At 40.1% G+C, this 19,390-nt stretch overlaps 1 protein-coding gene across 1 annotated transcript in view; it reads right to left on the bottom strand.

Moving 5' to 3' along the window:
- Positions 1-19,390, bottom strand: part of AGBL4 (AGBL carboxypeptidase 4) — a 494,372-nt gene that overhangs the window by 416,083 nt on the left and 58,899 nt on the right. The window lies entirely within an intron of this gene.

The raw sequence follows: 19,390 nt of genomic DNA, 5'->3' as shown, positions 1-19,390 counted from the left end.
TTGATTTGACCTACGGCACCACGGGGAAATGCTTTGGTGCAGCCACAGGTATGTACAACTGGTGCTGAGAACATACAATTGACTACAGTTGCCATGTGGCCAGTATCTGAATGGCTTCACTGTTTTTTTTAAAAGGTCAAGCCAGTCGCCAGTTGGATACTCTAACCGGCTCTATACAGGGCCAATATTTGCAGAGAGGAGGCTGGATTCTGACCAGGCCCATCTGACCATCTGGCACACCAGGCAAATGTCCAGGCAAATCAACCCACTCATTTGCCTAATCTGCCACTCCAGATATGCCCAGCCGCACACTACATAAGCACAAAAGCGTAGTGTGTGACCAGGCATATCCATCAACGACTTTGTTTTTGTCAATAGGTGGCCGTTGGCCTTAAAGTGCTGACTTCTCACTAACAGATAAAATGTAATGTTGGTGACGCCAAGAACTATTACATTTAAAGGGACTGCTCACAATATAGGATTATTAGAAACAATAAATGCATGTGGAGGTTGGCCCATAAAAGCCACCATTTTCGTTTCATTGTATCCTTTACAATAATTTAAGGCCAGGGGCCAATTGAGCGCATCCAATGGCATATCCAGCCGGTGGGCACACGCTAAAGCACATGATCTGCTGCTGGAGCTGCATGTTGGGTGCGTATGGAGCGATGTCAGGCAGCAGCCCACAAGCCATTTGCCCATATGGCCAATCCGGGCCTGACTACCAACTGTGTAATTTCACAATAATATCACATGTATTATGGAAATATGTTCTTTTACTTATCGTAGCTAACTAAAAGAGCCCTTTTCTTTCAATATATTTTAGCAGATTATAGTGTTACATATTATGCTATACAACAGTATACATATCATTTCCGTCAAGTCATATTAACACTTTGTTGAAGTAATAATCACGCAAGTTTGTGCTAGTAAACACTTTGAATAATATTTCACTGGTACATTTCCCCGTTGTATAGTACTAATATATTACTGATATAATGATTTGCATGACTCTTTGAAAACCAGAGTTTTTAGTACCATACACCATCATAACATTGTCTACGGTTTGAATTCTCGGCTGGAATGGAATCTTGCATTATAGATTATTAGGTAAAACCCTGGACAATAGAGGAACTGCTATCCGGTTATATCTAACATACATTCACAAACAATAACTGCAGAAAAACTTAATAAAAGATTACAGAAAGGACCCAGAATGATGTAAATAATCTTTTTGTGGCTCAAAATCTTCAAATGAAAATAGCCCAGGAGCTGGGACCAAGACTTACCTTAGGGGCCCATGGCAGCTGTTTCATGAGCCAATGACAGCCTATATAGACCAGAGGTCTGTGCAAGTATCGGAACAAACCTACACATACATACAGTTACACACACTTCCATCTCACACTCAGGTTTGTGGGGTGCATAAGGGGACGCCCTGGCCCCATTAGATATAAAGACGGTCCTGCAAGCAACAAATCATCTAAAAGTCATTGGTTGGCCCTGTTTTCCAGTTCTACAGTATGATTTTGGAGGACCATGAACCAAAGAGATGGTACCATCCTATTGAAAATGGAAATTAAGCTTCGGTATAGCATATGTTACTGTCCACAAATTTGCTTTTCCATGTCACATCTAAAATTATTCCATAAAGTGAAATTACTAGCTTGCTATTCTAGAGCAATTTATTTTTATACATGGGTCTAAAAATTCCCATCTCAAAATTCGCAGCTGCATCCACAGCATTATAATGCAGCAAATTTAAATGCGGAACGCCTGACATCGTATCAGAGCGTCTTTATTATTTGTTTCTCTGGGCTTGATGTTTCTTTGACTTTTTGGCTGACACCACGGGGCGCCAAACATTTATGACAGTTTACAATAGAAAAACAATATTGCTTTTAGTTAACAATGTTAGCTATGAATATATATTGACAGTATTTTGCACTGCAGATTTGCTGCCAACGTAATACAAAGCAAATAGCATTCCATAGATTGGAACTCGCTAGGGAGTTAAAGAGTTTCAGGGGAGGAGGGGGGATATTGCATTAAGTGTTGAACGCAAAAATTTAATGAAAATGCAAATTTTGGAATGCTTTGCGCATGCACTATAAGAAAATATAGTGGCAAAGTGATAGAATTAACCTCTGCTCATTTTTCTGATGATGGTATTTGAAACAGCAGTGCTGCTTCGTCAGCCACTTTAAGGTGAATGATTCATTAACTAACAAAGATGATATTAATGCTAGCACCTGCAAAGACCGAGGCCGGCAACACACAGACGTATCAATGGTTTCCCTCCCCCTCAAGTTTACATTCGCAGCCGAGACACAGGTTGATATGTTGGGCTGAAGTGTGCTTGAGTCATAATAATGAGGATGGTTCAGAGAATGGTACGGACAATATTAACATTCTTTATTTCGACGCTTTGCAGAAGTGGCTACGGATTTGCCGCAACTGTTTTACATGGAGCTTGTAAACATCTAACTGTAAATAATTTAGGGGTCGTGGACTACAAATGTCCTTTAATTAGATCATTCATAATGCCCAAAGTGGGGCTGAATTGATGTCTACAAGGAAACGAATTAAAGTAATTAAGAGTAACTGAACAATGCACCCAAAGAAAGATGTCAATGTTTTTTGAAAAGTGGGTAGATACAGATAATGTCCATTATACATCTGAAATAAAAAAAAACAATCGGATTTGTGATCTCGTGCTCATTTTGTCTGGGATAAGCAGACAGTAGTGGGTGGATACGAAGCAAGTTGTTCTGGGTAGAAATGCCTGTTTTCAGACATTTTCTGCTGTGTGGTTACAAAAGCCTTTGCGTCTTTCTTTTGCATGTTGATATATATATATTATATGGACAAAAGTATTGGGACACCTGACCATTACACAGCAGTGTCTTTTATGACATTTTAAATACATAGACATTATTATCTAGCCCCCCCCCCCTTTGCAGCTATAACAGCTTCCAGTCTTTTGGGCTCTCAGGGCTCTGTGCAGGCGAGTCAAGTTCTTCCGCACCAAACTCAGATCATACGTAGGGGTCCCTCAGGTGGAGCAATTGGAGAGCAGGGTGGGCCAATGCGCCGTTCCCCCATTCTGTGGAAAATACATGCCAGCTTTTCCAAGAGGTTAGTGGTCTGCAGGATCCGGTCCCGGATTACTATGGGGCCTGCATCAGGCACAGGTGCTGGGCATTAAAACCCCTTGGAGCCTGATGATCAGAGAGACTGTTGGGGGGAGAGGAAGCTCCCCTGTTCTCCCAGGGCAAGGAGAGGCCCAGAAGAAGACCATCCCTGAGCCAATACCTGCCTGGATATTTGTGTGTTGTCTGAGAGAGATTTTCCAGAACCTGGCTTAGCTGGGTCTGGCTGGGAGGTCAAGTTAGTGGGTGATTAGACTGGTCAGTCTGGACCAGCATAGTATAGTTAGAGAGGTTCCAATTGGGAGCTAGGTTCCTTTTATGATTTTGTTTTATGATATTTGAGCGGTTAAAAAAAAAAGCACCGTTTTGCTACAATTTGGTGTTCCTGGGCCTGATTGCCCTAAAGGACTGTGCTTAAGACCTGTAACTGTGACAAATTATGTCCCTCATGGGATGGTATATGGTATCAAGCAATAATATTAATCATCTATACCACAAGGTAGATGGTAGGTGAAATATTCAATATGTTGTAATTAACCCAATATTTTGAGATTGAAGTCCACTTGACAAGGTTTCCTATCAGCAACAATGTCCTTCACCAATGCGTTTTAGTGGATAAAATGTGATACGGGAAGGTAATATAAAGAGATTGCCACGTCTGTTGCAAGTAGTTTGATCCTTCAGGAAACCGATGGGGAGTTTCATCCATCAGATGAATCCTTTTTATTTTAAGCATATTTTTGGCAATGATCGGGTGAAATGTTGTGCATTGAAGTAGCTGTGTTTTAAGGCAGTTTTTATTTTTTCTCTCTCAAGAGAAAATGATACATTGTATTTGACAATACAAATGACATATTTAATCTCAGGGGGTTCATTTTAATTCTTCTAGCTTTCAAGAACAAGAGATTTAAAGTCTTTGCAGTTCTGCATGGAATTCAGATTTATGAAGCTAGTCCTCCGGAATGTTCTGCTTATGCATTCCATTGTCGGAACGCTAGGGGCCCTGGGCCGCTGATGCTAAAAAATGTGCAATTCAACACTATAACATGTCTCTTCGTTATGATAATTGTTTCTTCCTAACTGCTGCAAGAACATCTGTTATTCCATACTAAATACGGAACAATGCCACTTTCTTTCCCTCGCCTTTACCTGAAGCAAAATACTTCTATGAGCATCCTCGGGGAATATTACTTGAGTCCCCTGAATTTGCCTCAACAACCAGGAATGTGACATACAATGTGTCAATAGCAATTAAATAACAATTAAATAACAATTTAATATTAAAATATAGTTTTTCTTATGTGTGTCAGGTTTGTTTTATATATATATATATATATATATATATATATATATATATATATATATATATATATATGGACATTTCCCACTAGGTTGTCTTGAGGCCAGTCTGGAAGCCTCCTCTGCATAGCTGGCTGCTGCAGAGGTCACTGGCCATGCGGACACATAACGTAATGTGGCTCTCATGTCTAGAGCAGGTGTAACCTGAGAGAGGCAGTGCATGCATTTGTTAGGCAGAGGATGATACGTGTGAATAAGTCGTCCTCAGCGTGTTTGAGTTAGCGTCAGCGTCCTTGATAGTGTGTATATGTCTGCGTGGTCTGTACGAGTGTCTTATTAAGAGGTTGCGCAGTATAATGAAGGTGGCTGTGACATGGTGGCGGTGAATTATTATGAAGGGGATTGGAACATAAAATAGATGAGGCTCTAACCCCACAAATATCTACTGCACATTATTGGCAGTAATTTGGGACTGTTATTCAATTTTTTTCAGGCCCCGTTTCTTTACGCTAAATATGCCTATATAGTGGTGTTTACAGATTGCAATATTAATATTTAAAGCCTGCTTAATATTTATACCATGGAAAATATATTTATTTTCTTTGGATATACATAACTAATCCTCCCCATTATGTTTTTGCTCACCTAGTGTTACCTGGCTGATTGTTGTTGATTTAGATTGCACATGCAGCACAATATAATGTAGTTCATATAAGATGACATTAAATGCCATAGAAACATAATATAGATAGAATCTAGATAGAAAACACATGTACGGAATATTTTCTGCATCTCTGGTACACCTGCTTTTGCCAGAGTTAAAAGAAATGGCCTAGTACTAATGACCCATCTAAACCGTAATTAGTGTTAACAGGTTGAAAATGCACGGTTTGTAATCCAGCTCCCCGACTCAATTTTTTTGAATAATACACAGGATACATCAAAAGCAATTTAATGCAAAGCGATGAAGGGGAGGCCCTTGCACTTTAAGGCCAGTGGACGCCTGACGATGTAGGTGCGGCTGACAGCTGTATATGTGCATCTGCACGCTTCAATTTTATGCTCACATAGCATGCACCCTGTTATATCCAGATGCTGGCCACACGCTGCAGCACCTGATCCACCGCTTGAGCGGCAGATCGGGTGAGTGGTTGGTGCTATCGGCCAGTGGCTGCCAGATGACCAGTCCAGGCCTGCTCCAGGTTGCAGGAGTGGTGTTTCGGCACACTCCACTCCACCGCCTACTTCCCCACCCCACAAATAGTGTGTGCCCCGCTACATCAGAGGGACCACCCGCGACATCAGCAAGACCACCCACCAACGTCAGTGGGACCTCCTACTCGCATCCCGCTACGTTCCCAGGTAAGCTGCTGTACATAAATAGACAGACAATCAAAATCCTACCGTGGACAATTTAACCCTTTAAATGCCAACGCAGGGACTGTTACTCTACTCCTAAACAAAACGTTATGCCACCGAGTTAAATGTTATAAAGATTTACTTATTTGTTTAATACAAGAGCAAAATGACATCTAAACCAACATTTTCAAACATACTCAAGCCAGTGGCTGTACTGTGCATCAGTAGTGGCAATGAGATCACTTTGAAGTTTTCCTGATATCACCAGGCACATAGAATCTACACGCTAGAATGCGATTGTTAGATATGTTCGTTAACGGTGCATGCGCCATCCTAGTGATTAACAATCCGTTCCTGGATTCGTGCCCAGGGAGTTGAATTATTTATTTGGTTTTAATGTTTATTGTTTTAAAATGAAACCCTCATTTCCAGCAAAAGTTTGGATTTTGAACGGGTCACTGAATCAAGCCCTATATCTTTACATTGATTTCCAAACAAAAGGCCCAATCTAAAGGTAGTTTATAGTTAATTAACTTAGTTATGCTAAAATCTATAACAGTCCCCCATGAAAGAGACAATTCTCTCCCTATTACTCTTGTCCACTAAGTCCTGTTGGGAGCCCATCGCTATACAGAAAAAAATCATCTAATTGATATAAACCTAGCTAAACAGAACGTATACTTTACAATAAAACTCAGCACCAGGTATATTATTTTTCTTGAGGTTCCCAACAGGCAGAAGTCAAAAACTCCCATGACATAAAATGGGCTGCTGGTTAAGTATCATGGGAGTTTATTGTTGCACATCTCTAGAAACTCACATTGGCACAGCACCCACAAATACATGACCTGTTGGTCAAAACTCAAGTACAAGTGTGAGCTACTTTCTAACCTTCTAAAGTGTGTATTCTATGTATAATTAATTAAAGATGAAAAATACAACTAATCAACTACACAAATATATATAATTATTCCTAGCCAAGTGGAACCAGCAGAATTAATTTGAGAAGTGCCACAAGCAGAGTTAGACAACAGAAGAAGAGGTCTTCACCCTAGAGGGATGTCTATCTACTTGGACTGTTGACAAACTAAAAGACACAGTAGGGGGGCATTCACTCCATAAACCCCGCTGAGCCTGGGTAATCTCACTCCGCTGCAATGAAAATGAACACCTTAAGGCAAAAAAGAAAAGGGGCTTCCATTCATTTAATAAAGGTCACTGGTGAAAAAAATTACATTAATTGCATGATTTATAAAGGAAGCTCTCTTTGCATATTCGTGCAGAAGAAGTAGAAACATTGAAGGATAGAAGACTGCGTTTTCCTTTCCCTAAAAGACTTTTTTTATTCTCCTTTCTTTCCGTTTTTTTTTTTTTTAGTGCCGGCGTGACTTCCAGGAAATGTTTCTGACAGCCGCACAGATGGGATGGTAGTAAAACAATTGTGATCGGGATGTGCTGAACTTCACCCGAGTTTATGACACCTAATTCCGAGAGCAAACTGTTTAAATCCCCCCACTTTTGCTAAAGCTACTAACACAAAGCTTTCTATAAAGCGTGTCAGAAATCTATCAGGAACTGACGAATGTTTCTTTTAAATAAAAAAAAAAGTCAGCCCCTCTAATAGTATCAGCAGCTGCTACGAGATAAAAAATAATGAGCTACAGGGGCACCGAGCTAGTTCTAGTATGAAAATTAGAAGCTTTCATGTAGCTCCTCCATCTGTAAGGAAATTATAAGAACCGTCAGTGCTGCTGAGTGTTACAGCAGACATTTTCAATCTAGGATTATGTGTTCAATTGTAGCTTCTTTGTGCTAACGGCTGTTATGTGAATGTAAAGATGCTGATTTCTGTACCACTCACAAGGAGGAAAAGTGACTCCGTTTTGTGCCTCAAACAGCCTTCTAGAAACTTGCTTTCTTCTTAAAGTAGCAGTTTATGTTGCGGACCCCTCCTCTTGGGACAGCCTGACAGATTTTTGGCTCAGCAGCAAATGATTCTGATTTCCAGAGACTAGTAACTCTTCTACCTCTACAGTAGAGAAACGTGATCTCAGCTTCTACTGGGGCCTCGTGAGATGTTGAGGTGTCAATCATTTTGCATATTAAATCTGGCAATGAATTAATGATATTGGATTATAATTAACAACTCTTTGTTCAAGGGGTAGTGTAGCACTTGTGTGCTTTACTGTACATTCTTGATGGATAAGCAATCTTCTAAAAGGTCCCCATTTCACTCAAGAATTGATTACCATGCCAAGCTTCACCACTCCAGTCAACTCATGCTTACCTTAAAAACCCCACCATGCTATAAACATGCTACCCTTAACCTTTGGATTTAAACCATACTATGACCGTACAATGATCCAGATACTTTAGCCTGGGGACTCTAATACCAGCTAAAATTAAACACTGCGATAAATGTCTATATTTCGTGGGCATTTTGATGCATAGGGTATCATTGTCGGAGCTATAAGAGATACTAGTGGGAGTGGCTAAGTGTAAGCAACCAACAAAAAAGGAAATATTGTGATAGAAGAGCTTGCATACGGTTACCCAGTACACCCCAAATTGTTTGATTTCTTTATGCCATTTTAACTAATCAATAGTCATAAGTGATCCGTTGCTCATATGATAGTTTGTGGTCCCTATTTACCTCTTGTGTACCATGTGCCTCTCATTTACTGCATATCTAAAACTGGATTAGGCCCATTTCTACCCCTAAACAGTTAATCAATGCAATCATAATGTGCTTTCATATTACTTGACATTTTGTGGTTCCACGAATGGACAGTCTGCAGATAATTCAGCATCATCTGCATGTTTAAAGTTTCAGATTTATCTGAAAAATACCAGAATGTGCATCACATCTAATAACAAAAAACTAAGCTACAGATCTCCGAACAGCCAAATCTGTCATAACTTTAAAACTGAAGACAATGAAATCATGAAGTTAGAAATAGCAATGAACTTGATTTAGTCATGGCCAAAACAATTAAAAATTATTTGGATTACTGTACTGGCGGGTCCTCACGGCTGCAATGGCACAAGCAGTAGGAGTTCATGAACTAATTTCCAAACGTTGACTTGTCTGTGTCCAGAGGGCAGATGACACCAAGCCCAGCCAAGTACCTTAGTAATATAGTCTCTTGAGCAAATTTTGGTAGACAAATTTGCTCTAAAAGGCAAAGTCTCCATAACATGCTGTGCTCAGTGTCCTTAAGTGGCAGAACACCAGGATTTTCTATCATATTCCAGTGCTCAGCATTTAGGCCAGCTGTTGTGGAGGAGGAGGAAGCTGGGGAATTTGCCCTATGTGAATATATTCCTGTCTATCCTTGCATCATATACATACCTATAGACTTGTTAGGGCTGGCTGTCTGGGTCTCCTCTCCTCAGTATTTTTAGGGTCATTGTCCTGCTGGAACGTGAACCTCCATCCCAATCTCAGATCTCTGGAAGACTGAAACAGGTTTCCCTCAAAACCCTGTATTCAGCACCATCCATCATTCCTTCTGTCCTGACCAGTTTCCCTTTCCCTGCCAATGAAAAGCATCCCCACAGCATGATGCTGCCACCACCATGGTGGTTCTCAGGGTGCTGAATTTTAGTCTCATCTGACCAGAGTACCTTCTTCCATATGTTTGCGGAGTCTCCCACACGCCTATTGGTGAACAGCAAACACTGTACCCAGAAAGCTCCTGGGTATGATAATACACCTTTAATTTGTACATTGCTTTCTCAACCTATCCAAATTGTAATATGCACATGTAAAATAACATACATGACAATTAATATGCAACTGGGAAAAATGTTTTGGTTATTTTTTAATTATATGTTTCCAACATCTGATTTTCAATGTGAGCTGCAGCTTTTTGTTTTGCAGATTACTTGTTTTTCTGTCTGACCCACTGCCTTAATGAGTGAAAGTCCTTTTCTGCACCTGGACTTATTCTGAAATCCAACGTAGCCATAGATGTTATTATATTTTTCATACATTTATTCATTCTTTTATCATCTCCTCTTTGCAGTGTTTTAGATGCTGTATACTATGATGAAAAAGGTTAACGTATATGTGCATCCTTGTGCTGAATTATAATAAGCCGCTACAATTTCATATGTAATACCCTAAGCTTGTAATATATAATTTTAATCTAGATTCTCATAACACAATATCCAGTGGATGATATTTCATTTTGTAACTAACAATTGCTGTATATCCAAATAAAACATCCAGTATATTTGACAAGAATACATTTATCCATAAATGGACTCATCTGAAGTGAGAATACTCTCCGGATCTATGCAATTGAATTGGTGAGCATTCTTTGCTTGCCACTTAGGGAGTAATTTTAGACTTTATTTCCAGAGGTTTTATATTCTGGTCAGCTATTTTACTGGATTTATTTATAGGTAGCGACATTTGCTATAAAATATGAACAGCCATGGAGAAGTTTGGGACCATAAGGACGCATATGGACAAAAGATCTCAATCTTGATATGCAACAGGAATCTGAAACCCCCACTGCAAGGAACACAGTTTCCTATCCCTGCATATATAAAAATGCTGCAACACACAGTTAATCCCTTTTAATAAAAGCTATATCTACTTAGTAGGCAAGTACTGGCATATCCATGGCTCATGTGGCCATCGACGTCTCTGCATCCCATCTCCACCCACTCAGATGCAGAGACTGGGGAGAACCCTCTTTTGATCTCCCAATGTGGAGGTGAGGTTATCTGTCCACTTTCCACCCGACTTCTCTTCTTTTCACTCTCACTCATGGATATCCTTGACCAAAGTGGCCTCCATACCTTCCCAGCCTAGATCCACCCACTCATATTTGGAGACCAAGGAGGAAACTTCCAGTGTAGCATACAGAATATTGTGTCTTTAGAGACATATTTATCATATTAAGCAGAGGGAAATTGCTAAATACAGACGAATCTACAAAAATGTTTTATTTTTTATGTTTCAGAGTAAACGTTTCAAAAGAAAGTAGACTATGGTGCTTCTTGAGCACAACTCAAGACATTAAGTAGAAGTTAATTTTTTGTCAAGTCAATTGATCTTAAAACTAATTATACTCAACTCATCTTGTTGTAAAAATTGGAAACAAAATAAGGTAATTCTAATTTACTTATAGCCAGGGAAGGCTGGCCTGAGATGTAGGGACGATTGCCAAAGGGACCACTTGGTTCTACTTGTTTCCCAAGCCAGCCCTTCCCTGCCTGTAGCCCAGATGCCTCATATGACCTAGTAGGAGAGTTCAAGCATTTTCATTTTCCAAAGTTTGGTTCGTTATTAGCTTCAACAGGAAGTCATCTCAAGAATTCCAGCTGCGGAAAACTTGCTGGTTATAAATAACACCAAATCTATCCTCTTTTTGATCTAAACTCCAGTGTTTAGATATGGTTACTTATCATGGCAGAAGAAGGGACCTAAATAGTCTCAAAAGCTTGCAAGCCATTATAAGTCAATTCGCCAATAAAGGTATCATCTTTACCAAACTTGGTTTCTCTCTTTCTATGGCTAACACGGCACAATTCTATACGGTTATATTATAGAACCAACAAAACCAAGTGCCAATTGTTCACATTAAAAAGCCAGTTTTATAATAACACACAGCTTACATATGTCTGGCGATAAATAACTACAAAATTCATTAGCATCTTCTGATGTAATTCATCTGATCTGATGCGGTTGCTTGCATCAAAGGATCCACATTGGGGCCCCCTAGGACGTGGGGGCCTCGCTGTCGTGGACCTATGTTATACACACCTGACTTATTGATAATATGAGTGAGACTACTGATACTGGGTAGTTAGCTTTTCTCAAATTTCTAAAATTGTAAAATCACTAATGCATAGTTACATTAATTTATAGCGCCTGTTTAAAGATTTAACTAAAAAAAAACAGCTATAAATAAAGCTTAGCAGTTAGAGGAGAAAGGGAAAAAATATATATTTTTCAGAATTTAGGAGGCTGCTTCTTTGAGAGAGAAAAAAAAAACAATCAGGCTACTTAAAAGCTACATAAAATCTGAGAGAAAAATCACATCATGTGGGATCAAAGACAACTGAATTTTGTATAATATGCTGTAGTTGAAAAAATGCTTCTTTTATCACGGTAATAAAATTCAGAGGTTTTATGCTTCAAATAAAAAAATAAAAGGTGAAATGATAAAGCGTGTGTTTGCTGCATTTGATTACATTACAGCATATTCTCAGACTGCTATCATATTTGTTTATGAAATTGTAATATGAAAATAAAATTATGGATTATGAATAGCAGTATAACTGACATAAATTGCTCTTGGAATTCGTAATTAACTTCACAAAGAAAAGGCCCTCTGTGGTTTACAGAGGGATCTGTGGCATTTTTCAAAAAAACTAATATTTTAAAAAAATACCATTTATGGCATTTTTATGTTGTTGTTTTAGTCAAATTTGTGCTATTTAGCAAAAATCCACTGCTGTCTGGTAGGAATAAATTATTGGCAAATATTACAAATATTGTTATGTGTAACTTATTTCATTTTTTTAAAAGTACGTTTCCAACAATCTTACAATGGTAAAATAGGATTTATTTAAAAAAAAAAACCCTTTCATTTTGGGTAGAGTGGTATAAAATTCAAGTTATCCAGGGCTAAAAGTCAAATAATTAATTCAGTTTAATGTAATTTCCCAACAATTTCTCCATATTTGCAGCCAGAATAATGTTAGATTTGTAATGTTAAGTTTCTAATAGTTAGGCACTTTTTTCATATTTGACCAAATAATTGAACTATACATTATGCCTGCAAAATTAGTACAGTAATTTCATCTACTTTTATCCTGGTGCTATCAGTCATCAGATGCCTGATATATACCGTATTGGCTCGAATATAGGCCGCACTTTTTTCCCCCACTTTAAGTTTTTAAAGTGGGGGTGCGGCCTATATTCGGGCTCTAGCGCCCGACGCCCGGGACATGCAGTCCCGGGCGCCGGGCAGGCAGCGGGGTTAAGATACAGATCCCCCGCGGCGGTGCAGGGGACCTGCATCCTTCTCCCCGATACGCTCAGACAGCCTCCCCTGCCAGCACTTCCCACGGGGGGGGTGCCGGCACGGGAGGTTATCTAAGCGTTTTACCTCTGCCCACCCCCGACTTACCGGAGCAGACTCCCGGGTGTCTTGCGGGGCCGGCGGGAGACATTTACGTAATACGCGCATGCAACTTCCGGTACCGGAAGTTGCATACGCGTATTGCGTAGATGTCCCTCGCCGGCCCCGCAAGACACCCGGGAGTCTGCTCCGGTAAGTCGAGGAGGGGGGGGCAGAGGAGGACAGCGGCAGCGTATCGCGGGGAGGGAGGACAGCGGCAGCGGATCGCGGGGAGGGAGGACAGCGGCAGCGGATCGCGGGGAGGGAGGACAGCGGCAGCGGATCGCGGGGAGGGAGGACAGCGGCAGCGGATCGCGGGGAGGGAGGACAGCGGCAGCGGATCGCGGTGAGGGAGGACAGCGGCAGCGGATCTCGGGGAGGGAGGACAGCGGCAGCGGATCTCGGGGAGGGAGGACAGCGGCAGCGTATCGCGGGGAGGGAGGACAGCGGCAGCGTATCGCGGGGAGGGAGGACAGCGGCAGCGGATCGCGGGGAGGGAGGACAGCGGCAGCGGATCGCGGGGAGGGAGGACAGCGGCAGCGGATCGCGGGGAGGGAGGACAGCGGCAGCGGATCGCGGGGAGGGAGGACAGCGGCAGCGGATCGCGGGGAGGGAGGACAGCGGCAGCGGATCGCGGTGAGGGAGGACAGCGGCAGCGGATCTCGGGGAGGGAGGACAGCGGCAGCGGATCTCGGGGAGGGAGGACAGCGGCAGCGTATCGCGGGGAGGGAGGACAGCGGCAGCGTATCGCGGGGAGGGAGGACAGCGGCAGCGTATCTCGGGGGGGGAGACAGAGTGGCAGCATGTTTTTTTTGGTGCTTTTTTAAAGAAAAAAAACTTTTTCTTTAAAAAAGCACCAAACTTTTAGGGTGCGGCCTATATACGGGGGCGGCCTATATCCGAGCCAATACGGTAATAGGAGATGTTGATAGACCAACATGGTAGACATCTGGGGTATAAGAATCTTCCATGATTAAAAGCCCCAAATTGGGTAGACTTAGAAATGTTGTTACAGTAGCAAAATGGCAATAATGTTGATACAACCTTTTGATATTAGGGCATCAAAATATCACGGGCCCCGACCAGGCCTCTTAAGCTCTAGAGAAAAGCCTATGCAATTCACTATGCTGATGAGGGACATTAGGAGGGTGGTTAAAGACATGGTATGGATTTCCTTATATTTCCTATGTGACATCATGACATTTTTATTTTTTAAACACTGTTGTTTATGTTCACATCATCTTAAGGGCTGTAGATCGCATATCAAGAAAACATTCTAAACTCCCAGAAAAGATGGACACCAGAGGAGGAAAGTGGGGCTGTGTGATCTAGTTCCTGAAGAGGGACCCATACAGGTTATAGAATTTAACGGCAGATCAGAACACTTTGGGTCATCTAGTCTGTCTATTTTTCTGATATAAGGACTCAAACCTTAATCAGTCCTTGGTCTTGTCTTAGGTTCAGGTTATAAATATGCCCACCCCACGCATATTTAAATTCCCTTGCCATATGAGTATCTGCCAAGTCTTTTTAGAGGCTGTTCCAATGATCTACTATCCTCTCAGCAAGGTAAACATTTCTTACATTATATCTACGTCTTTGAGTCTCAAGTCTTACATTCTGACCTCTTGTTCTAGTATTTCTCCTCCTTTGAAATAAACCTCCCTTGTGTAGTTTTTAATCCAGGTTATGTACACAACAAGTAATAATATATATATAACCTACTGAAGCAGAGAGAAGCTGCCCCAGGATATTCTGGATGACCAAGTGTATAAAAACTAGTATGTGTGTGAATATAAGAATGAGCACCAGAGGTTTGTGGTCCTGAAAAACAGTTAAGTTCTATTTCTAAAGAGCTGAATAATACATTAGAGTTTGTTCTGAGCCTTTTAGGGGTGCTCTTTTTAGAAAACCAGTTGCCTTAGATGAACAAACTTTTTGGTCCGTGGAAAATTTCTTTTATACTGCCACCCAATCAATCCTGTCTCTGTCTTGGTTCAATATAGCATCAAACAAAAATACATTAGCTCATAATAGTACAGGTTTTCACTTCATTTACTTCATATCTTTTCTCGGTGATCATTTAGCAGCAGCATGAAGATGAGAAGAACATTTTGTGTCATTGGGAGATAGGAGTAATAATTATTACACATAGATTGGGCAAATCATTTCTTCTGATTGATTTAAAATTAAGGCTAATAGCATGGATAAGCTTAAACATTTGCAGTTAGGTTAATTTATTCCCCTTCAGATTATATTATAGAAAAAAAAAGATTTGAAAAGAAAATGTAATGTAACAATAAACAATGAAATGAACAAGAATAGGAAAATCCATCATGTATTAGCTTCCAGTATTGAATCATAAGTGATTACCTTAATGACAAAATACTAAAACTAATATTATAACTAGAATTGCAAGTCGCCAAGGTTTTTAGCAGTTACAGTAAAATAAAGTATCAGAATATTGTCTTTTAACATTTCAGTGTTCACTACTTGGAATACCAGTAACAGACAGTTCTATGTCCGTTATACACTATATGGACAAATGTATGTGGATACCCCTCCATTGAGTTTAGGTGTTTCAACAGCACCCATTACTAACAGGTGTATACAGTCAGCACATAGGCAGCCATCTCCATAGAGAAACATTGGCAGTAGAATGGGTCATGCTGAAGAGCTCAGTGACTTGAAACATAGATCTGTCATAGGATGCCACCTTTGCCACAAGTCAGTTTGTGAAATTTCTGCCCTGCACTATTGTGAAGGGGAAATGTTTAGTAGGAGTAATAGCTCAGCCACAAAGCTCAAACCACACTCGCTTAGCAGGCTGCAGAGTGCTGTACAGCGTGGTGCGTAAAAATGATCTGTCCTCTGTAGCATCACTTACTACGGAGTTCCAAACTGTGTCTGGAAGCAACATCAACACAAGCTCTGTGCGTCAGGAGCTTCATGATATGGATATGCGCAATGAGATGTCTGGAGCAGTAGAAACGTGTTCTGTGGAGTGATCAATCAAGCTTCACCATGTGGAAGCCTGATGGACAAATCGTGGTTTGGTGGATGCCAGGAGAACGCTACCTACCGGAAAGCATAGTGCCTACTGCAAACTTTGGTAGAGGAAGGATAATGGTCTGGGGCAGTTTTTCAGGGTTGGGCCTCTTTGTTCCAGTAAAGGGTAATGTTACTGCTACTCCATACAATTACATTTTAGACAATTGTATGGTCCCAAATTTCACACGCGTGCAGATTACACATGCAGACCTACACAACATATTGCAGTGTAGGCACAAGAAATGGTTATTTTCCGTATTTATGTTAGGAAAATATTAAGTTAGAAGTTAGAAGCTTCTGTTGGCCACTTCAATGTGGTTACAATCCACAAGGAGAATGCCATAATTAGGCAGCTGCATCGGGGAAACACTTTTGACTATTCTACCACAAACGATTACTGGGAAAATTGTGAAATTTCTGGATTTGACCCAAAATTGCAGCTTCCCAGGAGGCCAGTATCTTCAATCTCCATACAGAGGAACTTGTGTTCGATCATGCCCAGGTTCTACCCACGTGCCACCTCTTTATTCTACCCGGGGTTATTTCCTCCCCTATGCACAACATGCCTGAGACCATTATTATAGCCTTACTCCCGAAAGAAAGGCGGTTCCCAGCTATTAAAATGGATATTATTGTGCTTGGTGAAAGAAATAGCTTGTAAGATAACCCAAGCATATATTTCCCAGTCTGTGTCCTTAGTATTTCAATTGCACATAGAAAAATATCACTATATTAAATAGATAATTACTACTATAATCTCTATAAGTATAATGTATTGTAGAAGACGCCATATTTTTTTCCTCCTGAGGGCTTTTTTAATAAACATTCCATCTGTGATTTCTGCTGTGGCCTGGGGGGCATTCTTCTGTTGTGGTACGCAAGCAATTATCTGCTTATCTGTTGCAATGTGTCAGATACCTGAGGTGGTGGACACAGGGATTACCTTGTCCCTTGAGCTTGTCCGTTGGTGCTCTGATAGAAGCCATTGAGTCTCTAAATAGGTCTTAAGAACTAACGTGTATGAGGTCAGTTGTCTCACCAGATGCATCATTGATGAACGTTCTGCAACAGATGCAGGTGTGGGGTTTAAGGTTACCTCCAGAATGAATCCAATATCTTAATTTAACTCAAAACATAACCAGAGACAAGAAAAAGTATTATAAGACGTACAATGAGACCTGGGAGCTGAATTTTCTTTTCACAGGAGTATTGGCAAATAAGCCATGACTTTATGGACAACTTAAAAGTTGATCAGAGGGCAAGGGTAGACCCTGTTGGCCTTTAGTGGGCTTGCTCCTGACTAGAAACTGAATAATTGCAGTGCTACACAACTAGGGGGGCACCTGAAGTAGCTACTTAATACACTTATCTATGCCTCGATTTATACATTAAGTGACCCAAGACACAAAGACTAGTATTCAGTATTCAGCTCTGGCTATTCATTTGTAAAGTGATTCTTGGAATTATCATTATTATTTTTAATGCCGGTAAGTATGGGTGGAGCACTTCAGCTAAAGTAGTTCATTTTTAGAACCATTTAGGATAAGTTATCCATATAAAGCTTTTTATTGCACAGACAAATCCATTTTCAGGAAGCTAAGAAGCTAAAGTTGCTTCTCTGCAATTGCAACGGCAGTGGTTGTGTCATCCAATAAACTGTAAATAAAGCCTGAGCTTAGATTACATTGGAGCAGGTCTCATCTCGACGGAAATTGGAAGAGATGCACAAAAGATTATAGTAGAAGGCATTAAAAAACAGACCTCACAAGTCTGGCTAAATAGTAAAATCATTCCCTTTCATGCAGATAATAACAAAAGCAAATATCCTGAATTCTGAAGATACATGGTATCTTCCCATCAGATCTATTGTCTCCTGCAGGCGCATTCTCATTTATTTTCAGACTGTATGATTTGACTGGAGAACACTACCAAACACTAAAAAAAACAAGGGAGGAGGTAGAAGAGAGTATAACATTATTTTTTTAAAATATCTAAGTACGGTAAGGGGCTGTGAGTTCAAACAGAACTTTCATAGAAATACTAAGAAACATAAAATAATACCAGAGAAACAAGGTCTATATAAAAAGTATAATGTGAGACTATGTTTTCCCTGAAGGATTGGGTTCATCAATATCTTTCCATAACAGCTTACAGTCATAATTGGAAACCTATGTTGTAGACCGAAAATTGCGGCTTACGTGTTTTTACATATAAGCTGGAAAAGCCAGAATGGTCTTCAGGCTTGGATTTAGGAATATCTTTACAGTCCGTGGTCATTTCATGAAAATAAAAAAGTTTCTATTGCTACCAGAATATGTTACTATAAATTATGTCATTGGGCTGTGCCCAATGCCAGAAATAAATCAATTTACATAGCAGTCATTAAATAATGAAAAGATAAAAAAAATAAACAGAGCTAAGATTCATAAACGGCATGGTAACAAATCCCCAAATTCATGAAAAAGCAAGTGTTATTTAAAATATATCAAAAACTGCAAAAAATGTCAGTAAACTATGCCTATGGTCTGTTGATCTGTATAGTATGCCTTTACCAAGCTGTAGTATACAAAGCATTCACAACCAGGGATTTTAAGAGAGGAATTGTGATTAATTTGAAGTGTTCTAGCTCTCCAGATAAAGTAAGCGAGATTATTGATGTTAATACAGTATATTGTTTATGTACTGCAGCATCCTCTTGTGTCTGAACTGAATCCATTTGCTTGTGGATTTACCACACGACGAGTGTGCAATAATGCCAGTCTCACTAATCCTAATATTTTTACATATCGCGAAACACTTTATTTTATTTTATTTTTTAATGTCGTAAATACCAATAGCTTTTAAAAACAGGGACAATTCTTTGGTACATCATACTTGCTTTGCCAATTATTCATATCATAGTATCTATTACCATTATCTGAATTTTGTGTTATAATTTTGCCTTTTCCTTAAGATATCTGCTTATCTGTGTCTTTTTTATTATCATTATTTATTAAAACATACAATTCCTGGGTCTTTCAGCCGCTGAATGTGCTTGAATGAAGCAATCCTTAGACAGAGCTTTAAGAACGGTGACTGTCACACTACACCAACGCCTGGGAATGATCAGGGTTTAACTTGGAGGCTCCAGGAATCAAACCTGATTCCTGATGTTGGAACACTGTCTATATGCTTGGCTAGCCTTGCCCTCAATTAGAGGCAGTTTGGGGAGCGCTCCAGGGGACCAGCCTATGAAGTTGAAAAGCATAATTGTATCACATAATCACCTACAATGGTCAGCAGAAAAGTAAATGTTATTTAACAGCAGGACAAAAACACAGTATACCACTCATACTTTCAAGTGTAAATGAAATGTTTTTTATATATATATATATATATATATATATA

The sequence above is a fragment of the Spea bombifrons genome, chromosome 6 (assembly GCF_027358695.1).
Source record: "Spea bombifrons isolate aSpeBom1 chromosome 6, aSpeBom1.2.pri, whole genome shotgun sequence".
In the NCBI taxonomy this organism is placed as follows: domain Eukaryota; kingdom Metazoa; phylum Chordata; class Amphibia; order Anura; family Pelobatidae; genus Spea; species Spea bombifrons.
The sequence above is the reverse complement of the archived record's forward strand: the minus strand, read 5'-3'. Positions and strand labels throughout refer to the sequence as shown.